Source organism: Saccostrea cucullata, unplaced genomic scaffold (assembly GCF_032062105.1).
Source record: "Saccostrea cucullata isolate Sc308-1 unplaced genomic scaffold, CSIRO_AGI_Scuc_v1 ctg13874, whole genome shotgun sequence".
Lineage (NCBI taxonomy): Eukaryota > Metazoa > Mollusca > Bivalvia > Ostreida > Ostreidae > Saccostrea > Saccostrea cuccullata.
Genome location: NW_026919067.1, coordinates 55 through 11236, shown reverse-complemented (window position 1 = coordinate 11236; position 11182 = coordinate 55). Strand labels below are relative to the sequence as shown.

Sequence of the window (11182 nt, the reverse complement as noted above, 5' to 3'; positions counted from 1 at the left end):
TGCCTATTGCATATTGTTGATGGAAAAGGTAAAGAGCTTGCATATATTTAAAACGAATAAAAGAACACAGAACCTTCTATTCAACGGATGAATCCCCATCAACAATTACGAAGTGTCACATTACAAATTAAAAGAATTCTACATCGTATCTTTTGTTTGGAAAAATGTTTTGTTGTTGTGGCGAATAAAATGTTACTGCTTTACAATAGACCCATTGCAATACATGAAAACTTATCCTTTTGTTTGTGTTCTGACTTCTACTATTGATGTTGTAATGATTATGAAAACGCATATCGGACGTATAGATCAAGCGTTGAAATACATGTAGTCCGATCCCCTGTTCTCTTTTATAACAGACTATTCTAAAGTGAATATATTAGACTTCTACTTGTTTTCTCTGTGATAACTCTTTGATAGGAAGGTGAGTTGATAATTCAACCGGAACATTTATTTCTGAAATGGAAAATTCAGGAGCTAGGGAGGCCTAATATGCATGTAATTTTTGTGCAGCTGTTTTAGTGTTTGACGTCAGTGGGGTGGGGGGTATTGAAATTTACATACTTAGGAGGCCTCGTGTAATTTAAATCTATTAGACTTTTTTTTTTAAATCTATATTTTACAATTTTATGTCACAATAAAATGTAAATATAAAGAATCACTGTCTAGTATATTGGGTATATGCTAGGGGACATCAAGAACAGTTGTAGACTTGGGATAATTTATGTAAAACGGGTTCCATCCGTTATGTAAGATATCCCACGTTTCCGACTATCATTAATGCTCTGGATACCCAAAAAACTAGACCTATGTTAATGTTTAAAATTCCTTATTAAGGCAATTCAAATAATCAGCAAAACATTGAACATCATTTGCTGATTGACAAAAGAGATACAGAACTTTAAATTTCTCATAAAGCTCATAAAGACTCGTGCCTTATTTTTGTTTACATATATATAATATCAAATTAATAATAAAACCAGATTCAGCAAATCACTTGAAACTGTCTAATCGTATATAGAGCTAACTTCTTAATTGAAAAAAAATGCATTAAAAGAAAACATATAAGTATATTTAACCTAAGATGCAAACAAAACAACACGACCCTTGTTTAAATAACAAAGCTTTGAGGTTCTATTTCTGTCTTTTTTCTCGACAACTGAAATTCAATTTTTAATGATAATTAAAAATACCTTTAATTAAGTTTTTATAGACATGGGGAAAAAACGAAAATCTTTCGTGAAACTGTGACCATATCCCTTTAAATACATTTGCAAGTTACATGTAATTATAAGAAATGAAACACATATTTACATTACATACTTGATGATTGTTTTTCATAAGATACATATATTATTCATACAACATTCTTATAAAAAGCCTTTTTCCAGAAGGAAGATTACAATCATATTTTTTTTAATGGAAGAATGTCACCATTACAGAATAAGAAAATAATTCGCTAGGTAAAATATACATTCTAAAAGTTTGCTTTAATTTTTTTCTTCAAAATATTTTAATATTTTACCAATGTATTTTTGTATCTTTATTGCATTCATACATCTATAAAGTAATGCTCACATTTGTTGATTAAGTAATGAACCTTAAAACTGTATTCCATACTACTGTCAGATATCTTCAAATAACTCCTTTAGAATACCTTTCAACAATGTGTGAGCATGAGTTCAGATTTGAATTCTAGCTAACGTTCTTTATAATAGAAAATATTCATCAATATAAATAAATAAATATCAGACGCATTCTAGAGAAACTAATACTTCCATACGATTATTTACGTAAGCAGTTTTACACTATGCACTCGTTTTAGATACAGCCAAATTTACAAGAAAAATTGTTTAAAAATTTTTTTTTTAAAAAGTAATACATTGTAATAAACAATACTGAGGTAGTTGTTTTAAAAGGAAATGCTCATCCACGTAAGGAGACCTGTAAGAACGAGGGTCGATAAATCCGGAAAATATGTTCTCCCGTCACCTGAAAAATAATTGTATTTTAAATGCATAGAAAAAATGTTGTAATCCTAAAACCTTATAGAATTCACTACAGATGCAATAAATTATTCACAATCTATTACATCATTACGTTGGAAAATCAATATCCTTGTTTAAATTTGTTTGATTTATTGTATTTTGTGGTTTAAATTTTCTCAATCATTTGGGGAAGTCACCATATACATGTACCGATGAAGGGCTTCAATTTTTTTAACCCTGATGTTTAAGATGTCCGTGATTTCTCTGCTCCTGATTTGTATTGTTTGCATTGAATTTTGAAATCTAATACTGTTCGTTAATCTCCATATTTTCAACATTTCATGGCTCTCAGGGGGCTACTGTGCTGTTGTGCCAACGAGCTGGCGACAGGAAGCTTCCGTTTCAATTGTCTCATCCACAGAATCCTGACCTTCACTTCTTTTGAGAACAGTCAATACACATGCTTACATGTACGTCTTAGGTTTGATTAATTGATTTATAGAATGTTGTTTAAAGAGGCTAGGGGGTCAAATTAATAAATAATCTTTTAATTAACCACCAGATATAACTTTTTTTTTCTAGATATGATAACATAAGCTGTCAACTATCATTTGGCAAAGAAAAGTTTCATACAGTTTAGTTTTAAAATTTGATCATTTTCTATATCTTCATATCGAACAGATCAATATTGTCTTAAAATGGCCACAACCACCCAGCTCCTTTAACGTCCCAATTTGAGAATTTTTCACTCATATGTTGTTATATACCTGTGAGGAGCTTCAAATTTGGACCTTTACTCGGCACTCAGGATCTTTAAACAGTGATGGATCTTTATCGTGCCAACGCCCGCCGTGACAAGGGGCCTCGGATTTTAAGGTCTTATCCGAAGGACCAGCAACATTCACTTCAAACTGCCGAGTGCATGGCGAATGAACAGTTTCTATCTATTTTTTGTCGATTTAGGTCAGTCGCAGACGAGATTCAAACTCAGACCCTTCTGTCCACGGAGAGAGCGAGTAACCCTGATGCTTTAGGTTTGACTGTAGCGACCGTAATAATTTTTAATCATACATTCCATTTTAAATCAATTAACTTTATATTTATGATAATCAAGAAATTAATAATGATAAAATTTAATTGATGTTAAGTTCACTTATTGTATTTCAAAATATATTTCAGCTTAACCCATGATCAACCTATACATTTAAGAAAAATAATTGTTGAACCCTTCATGAATTAAAGCGGATTCCAAGAGAGCACAATTTCACCAATCTACAATATGTAAATAAAATCATATTTTATTTCCTACCATCTGGCATGGCATGTTTTTCCCGATTTTCACTGACATTGATAAATAACATTTAATCGTTTTAAAAACATCTCGAACAAAGACAATTTGGACAGATAATACATTTTCCAGTTCCTTTTGGCAGTTATTGTTACTGATAGCTATGTACAACTTCTTTGAAGTGTCTCGAAATCACTGAACTGAAAAGAAAACAAGCTTGTAATTTATCCTTATTTTACCGCCAATTTTCAACTTACTCGATTGACACTGGATGCCACCTTCACGCCTTGAATTCAAAATCGTAAGTGTTTTAGCAGTTTCTGATACAAATTCCTTAATTTCTTCATTATCACACGTAGGTAAAGCCATCGTAGCACATGATGAATAATCTGATATTCTTCTGTGATAACATATAAAAAAGAGGTAGTCACATTTAAACAAAAAATATATAACAGTCTTTATGTGAATTTTGTACCAACTTAAAAGGAGTACTTATATGAACCTACATAAGTCCATGAAAAATTATTCGTGACCGTGAACATGTAGCTTGCCTTATTTGGGTACTAAATCTTTACTCTAGGCCAAAAAAAATTAACATTATCAACACTTATTTATAATTAATTCTTGTGGGGCGCTTTGAATATCAATTTTTTTCCAACTAATTATTGGAATGAAAAATATTACAAACTATATACATTTTTTTTAAAAGTCGAAATCAATCTTTCTGTTTTAACATAAGGAAAAAGTAACACTTACTTGCATTCGTTACTTTCCGTTTCTTTTTGCAAAGGTGGTTTTAAGAATTGCTTGCAGTTCTGTTTAATTTTGGAGCTGGCAAGACAAGTCTTGAAGGAATTCATACCTTTAAAAGGCCAATAATGCAATCTTAAGAGGAAGCATTTTTGTATATTTCATGATTTCTTTTCTTTTTCAAATATTAAATTATTTAAAAAACATATTTCCCCCATTCATTAAAAAAAACTCAAACCTGTCTTCCTAGATATGTCAGAACAAAGATTTTTCAATCCCTTAATTTTCCTTTGTATGTCTTTATTCTGTGGACAATTCTCAAGTTGGGATTCCAGACACAATATAAGATCTCTGTGTGTCAATAAAAGATGTGTCACCATAAGTTTTTTGAAGTTTTAGATTTATTCAAACCGTAATATAAGTTATCTCCACAATAAAAATGCTAAGGACCTCGCCTTTTTTCATAGTTTTAAAAGAGTGTTTATATTCTAAATGAAGCCAAACTGTAAAATTGTTACAAGGAAAATAATAAAAATCAGTTATAAATACAAAATACTTACGTGCAGTTCTCAATTGGAAAATCCAATCCATATAGGCATCCGCCCTTACAAACTACAAGTAGAATCCAGTATATAATGTAAAGAGCGTCAGTACGTTTTTTTTCTATTCCTAAAAATATTGACAAAAAAGCCCCGTGAATTATTTTCACCTAAAGGTTCATAATTAATGTAAGATTATTTAAAAAGAATTCAAATCACCTTTAATGCAAACATGGAACATAAAAATGCACCTTAATCTACATGTATATTTGAGTTTGATTTAATAATCTTGTAGATTTTTTTAAAAGATAGAAACACATGACAGATATTCGACACTGGGTTCTGAACTATGGGCAATCCAGCAAATAATTTTACAATTTTGGAAGAAGACTTTGTTTTAATAGGTTTACAAATCTTTGATGAATATGTCAATTTAATCTTTATTTTTAAAAGGAGATTGTTCTCAGAAACAGACCATATTTTATATACTACAGTAACTGGTGGAATATTTAAAGAAATTGAGTCATATTATTTTTCTAAATCTTGTCCTTACCAGCTTTGCATGCTGTATGAAGCTGTTGTATTACTGGTTTTGATATTTTAAATATTGAATGATTCTTGCAGCCTGATTCAAACTTGGTCACACACAACATTGTTGTAGAAACAACATCACTGTAAAAAAAAAAAAGATGCAGTTGTATCATTTCTTTAACCTCTCTTCCTGTCATAAATATATTTAACTTACAAATATAAAATCAAATGGAATAACACTCAAATGATCTATGTAACATACAATTTTCTGTCATACTGATGCTGAATGCCTGGCTTGTGATGTCTTTCAATTGCTTTTTTATTTAAGGAATGAAGCTTATTTCAACTTATATTATACTATATAACATAACTTGGGGCAGTTTACGCTTTATAAACCGTGAAGCCTCACCAAATTTTAAATCGCATGAGACACAGACAAGACTTAAGCGTCACATTGTGGAGTGGGTGCAATTCTTTCGTTCTATATAACCTCTATACAAGAACTAAAACTTTATGAAACTGAGGGTCTGTTGTATTTGCATATAACATATGGAACGCCATTGTGTACCTTCTATATATTTTATTTTTTGATCCGACACATATTTTGGGTTTCGCATAGCAAAACAATGACGCTGCCATTCTTTCTATAATATTGAAGGGTAGCAATCTCTAATCTTCATCTCCAACTTTACGGTACCACTGAATAAAATTTAATGATACTTTCACAGATTCTTTTTTACGTAATGCCATTGTGGACCTCCTATTTTACTTTTTGATCTGACACTTATTTCGGGTCTCTTTCAGAGCAAAACATAGACCTTGCCATTTATAATCATACGGGTATCATTTAGTAAGCTCACTGCTCACAGTATCTCTAGTTTTATTTGTGATCCGTTCTACGTTAATCCAATGTTTTGACTTTGATAAGCAGTATAACTCCCCTAAAGCCTGTACATATGTCCTTTGGAGTTTTCTCTTTTAGATGATTAGTAAGTTTGATATAAAATATTTACATGTTTTCAACTACTTAGGCAAACAACAAAAAAAATTTTTAATAATTGTTGAAAACGACAAACGGGGTGTTTGTCGTTTTCAACAATTATTAAAAAATTTTTAATTTTTTAAATGACCATTTGACCTCATCCATATTCTTTTTTCCAGTGTTTGTTCATGTCTCCACAATAAACATCACTTTTACGGTTCATAACGGTTCCTGGACTAAGGTGAGACAATAAAAGGAATATTATTTTTTACAATAAAATATATCGGAAATCAAAAATTCTTCTAGAGAGATAAGGACAGATTAAGTAGTATAAAAATGCAAACATTTCTCTTTTTGAAATATTAGATCTGGAGTTAAGGTGGATCTTTTATCGGGGGTTATATTTTTCACAATGCATATGCATGTTTTGAGGTGAAAATCTCGAATACTGCAATGGTTAAAGTACAAACGATATGGGAAAAACAACAGAGTTATGTTTCATTTTTTTATTAAAAAGAAGCGAGAAGCATATCAAGTCGTCAACTCACAACATTATATAAAGTCTCTGATAATTGCAGTAAAACATCAGTAAATGTCTGTGTATTGTTTTCTGTACATGTAATATGACATTATCTACATTATCAATAAATCGTCACAATTTTATTATTTACAAATTGTTGAAAGAAAATTTCCCATCCCTCCTGTACGTGTACAGTCTAACAAGCCAGTGTTATCATTTATGACCTGTTTTTTCAACATTTCCAATTTTACGTCAATCACGGTGTTAGTTCATACATTTACACATATTACAGTCCATAAAAGTTTTTTGGTTTGTTTTTTTTTGGGGGGGGGGCACTATAATAATTTTTGCATGGTTGAAAGTAGAGATTCTCGGTATTTAAATCAATTCCATTATCAAATTTTCGGGTGAATCTGCAATTTTTTCGTTGACGGAAAATGTGAATATGAAGCTTTTAATATCTTAAAGTCTAGTTCATCGATTTCCAGTGCAAAATTGGTCAGGTGTTTTTGGGAGTAAGCCTCTTGTCTACCAGTCAAAGAGGAGTTATGATGTGGATAAGGGGTGAAAAAAAATGATAACAGTTTAAAAAATGCTGTTATAAAGTACCTTGATATTTTTTTTCAAAATAAAAAAATGTTTTTTTATGTTAAAAAATTAGATGTTACATTTTAAATATATAACATTGCATAATTTTTATTTTCTAAAAAATCACGTTTTAAGGCTATAATTTCTTCGTTAGGATCACATCCTTACAAAAGGTATAGTGAGGTTTGTTGATGTAAAGCTATAATTTCTTCCTAAAAATCGTATCCTTACAAAAGGTAGTGTGATTTATTGATATAAAGCTATATTTCTCAGATAAAAACTCATCATAAGTCATTTGGTTTGTTATTCTCTGTTGGAATTGCATCTAAACATTGATCACCGTGGTTTGTTTTACAATTTTGAGTTGTCTTCCTACTGCAGAGTCCCAGAAATATCCCAACAGCCAGGATGATTCCAACAACCTGAAAAGTTAGAGAGTAAGACTTTAGAGGGTATAAGACGTTAGATGAAGATAAGATGTAACAGTGAATAATACGATATAGGGAAGATCAAGTTAAAGGAAATAAGAGACCCACGGGCCTTATAGGTCACATGAGTATCATTCAACAACTTTCCAACAATACACTTTGGTTCGTGTTTTAAACCAGAGGCCATGAAATTCAGAATTTTGAACGGGGCGTCATTGCTTATCAAGTTAAAGGAAATAAGAGACCCACGGGCCTTATAGGTCACATGAGTATCATTCAACAACTTTCCAACAATACACTTTGGTTCGTGTTTTAAGGAGGATGTACGGCCACCTTTAGTGCTGTGAGAACAAAATGTAAACATTTCTTCAAATGGCTAAAATACATCATATTTTGATCAAATTTTAAGTCCTTATGATAAAGATACAATAAATATTCATAACTGAATGCATGTTGTGCATATATAACCTATACTTTTGCAGAAAAATGCTTTTGATATGCTCCTTAGAACTGCGCAGCTACAGAATTCAGCAGAGCGTTAAAAAATCAAAAAAAATATGCAAACTGTGCATCAATGTTCTCTCTACAACCATTTGTTGAGAAAATGTCTAAATTTTGCACTTTTAAATGATAATTTCAAGTTCAAAACAAGGTATCGTTGTCTTGAAAAAGAGTGTAAAGAACCATGAAAGTAGTTCATGGATAGCAGCACGTGGTCTATTTTTAGCACAGAATTTTGTTTTCCAGACCTCTTCTTAATATGGAGGGACATAACAATCTTTAAATGTGGAAGAGAATTACAGTTGCAAAATATTTCAAATAGTATGAACACTTTTAAAAGAAGAAATGTGTTATAGTATGGCTTGAAGTAATTTATTTAGTATTATTATCGCACAGTTGTTAAATAATGTACTTATTGATATCAAAGAAAAAAAATCTTAAACTCTTTTATTGCAGGTAAGGAAAAATGAGCACCATCAAAGTTAAGAATTAAGAGTTTGTAAGTTTGCCACAGATAACTTATAATATATATCAAAATTTTAATTATCACCAATGAAACACAAAGAAATTAAACACATAAAATCGATATGAATGACCTTGATTTAGTACCTACTAGTACGAGGGGTGATCAAAAAGTTCGCGAACTATCTCTATATCTACAAAACCACAATTCAGATTAGAAACAAATTTGGTGCACACATAGCCAAACACAAGTTCTATAAAATAGCATATATGCTGAATAAAGTTTTGCTCATAATGACGTCATTATGCAGGTACTTGTGACGATAAATGGTTGCCTCAGTGGTACTCGTTTAACAAACGACTAAAATATTTATGGTATATCTTAAAAATGCCTTTGAAGTAGCATATAAGAATTTGTTCATAGTTTATTAAGACAAATGACTTCCTACAAATTCAATCAATGATTGGATAGATCGTTTTAGTGAAGGAAGGCAGATGGTTAAATATGATACTTGTTATATTGCCCAGTGATATATTAGCAAGTTTGAAAAGGGATGTGTTTTTAATTAAGCAATATGCTATCAAAGACCTCCAATTTACACTTTAAAAAATACTTGAATATTTCAACAATAATATAACTATCAAATACCTAAGATATATCGTTTACTTTTTGGTCTACCCTCGTATACTCTGTCTAATAAACATTTACAATTTTGATTTTAGCGGAGCAACATTTGAAAAGGAATGAAATCATTTAGAGTGGGTTAGGAGATTTAATGAATACAAAAACCTTTTCTATTTGCCCTTTTTGTCAAAATTACAATTTTACAGAGTAAAGAACAAAATCAACATTAATAAACATTTTATACCATCTTAATGACGTTTGGTGGTCCTCCCAACTCAGGGAAAAATTATTGGGTCCGTATTTATAGGTGAGATAAAAATTCCTAAAATTTTAAACATATTCGTTGACGGAAGAAAAAAAAACATGTAATGGGATGTAAAAAAAAAATGAGTCGGGTCATTTCTAGGCAGTAGATCGGGAGAGAGGGCAACCAAATATTTTTATAACAAATTGTTAGTACATGTTCCATCTAATGCAAAATTTTTGAATCTTTGGCACTATTTTGAAAAACAAACATAGGATTTTTTTTTTGGGGGGGGGGGGGGGTAGCCTCTCATTTTTTTGCGTGATAGACATAGCATATGCAATGGACTTTTCTTTGCAAACATTGTGCTTGCTTCTAAATTTCAAAGAAACAACTCAATATATTTTATCAAGTTTCGTATGTTCAATGAGCGAGAGCTTACAATGTTGTCAACATAATGAGACATGATGCGTTTTTATGTCCAAACATTACTCCATACTATGTGTGGTTCATTGCAAACAATCTAGCTATTTTTGTGAGGTGCCTGAAGGAAATCCTATAACTGCCTATTTTTTCTATCTAACTGCTAAACAAAATAGACACATGTACCAACTTTTCGAATGTAAGACATGTAATTACAATTTGTTTTTCATGCACCGTATATTGTTTAACTTTTTCAAATTAAATGCTAAGCATCCTCCTTGCAGTGCCCCATTTGAAAATAACTTCTATCGCCACAGAAAAAAGACCCACCGTAATCACATATGTTTAGGCCATGTTTTATCTTTTTTCTTGAGTTTTAAAGAAACCAACAAATCATCAAGACTTGTCCCATGAAAAATTAAATATATAATCATGGTAATAAACGCATCTATCCACAGCAGATATATGCACATGCCAACCACGTGCTCAGTGGAATGATATTATCGAGGAAACTCGAGCTGTAAACAGAACAGTTTTTCCCGATTTGCTGGAGTGGGGTTAAAATCGCTTTTTTTCATTAATCAGACGATGCAATGCAACAAATAAAAGTAGTAAGTAATATAACCTAATGATTATTACTTAGTAATTTCTTGTCTTGATGTTATTATGGTTGCATTTATTTTAAAACCAATGCTATTCGAACTCTGTGTGACAGAGGAATGGTGGGCGAAATGAACACATGGCCTCAGGAAGACACCCATATGAAAAATCAAATTTTCAAGAATTTTGGATAATGACAAGAAAAAAAGCGAAACAAATGGTTGTAGCCATATTATCAATGAATCAAATTAACACTATATTCAATGCATTTTTCATCTCGTGAATGCTGTAGCTGCGCAGTTCTAACATGATTAATTTCCTCCTAATTAAAACAAAATAAACTTAATTATTAACTGATTTTGGTCTCTAACAGTAGGTAATTAGTGCATTAGCACTTTGAGTAACTTTGGACTAGTTTAGTAGAGTATTAAGCGCATTCTTGGTATTTTTATTTTACACCAGACTAGATTCAATATGGCTTGTACATCCCCCTTAAACCAGAGGCCATGAAATTCAGAATTTTGAACGGGGCGTCATTGCTTATCATAACTACACTTAGCATGCTTACTGGTTATTAATAGCCACGGGGTTAGATCAACGAACAAAGAGAAAATGGCATTTCTACTTTATAACCAGTTGTGCACCACATCCCACAAGAATTACTGACCCTTGGGCCACATATTTCAAAATTTCAAAACGACATCTTCACTCATCAT

General features: G+C 31.3%; 1 long non-coding RNA gene across 1 annotated transcript; it reads right to left on the bottom strand.

Annotated features, from left to right (window-relative positions):
- Positions 1 to 1432: 1432 nt before the first annotated feature.
- LOC134278727 (uncharacterized) lies at positions 1433 to 5914 on the bottom strand. Its single transcript, XR_009994510.1, has 6 exons — positions 5116 to 5914; positions 4573 to 4635; positions 4262 to 4372; positions 4030 to 4135; positions 3531 to 3673; positions 1433 to 1989 (listed from the first exon to the last, which is right to left on the bottom strand). It is a non-coding gene; the product is annotated as an uncharacterized LOC134278727 (long non-coding RNA).
- Positions 5915 to 11182: the final 5268 nt, after the last annotated feature.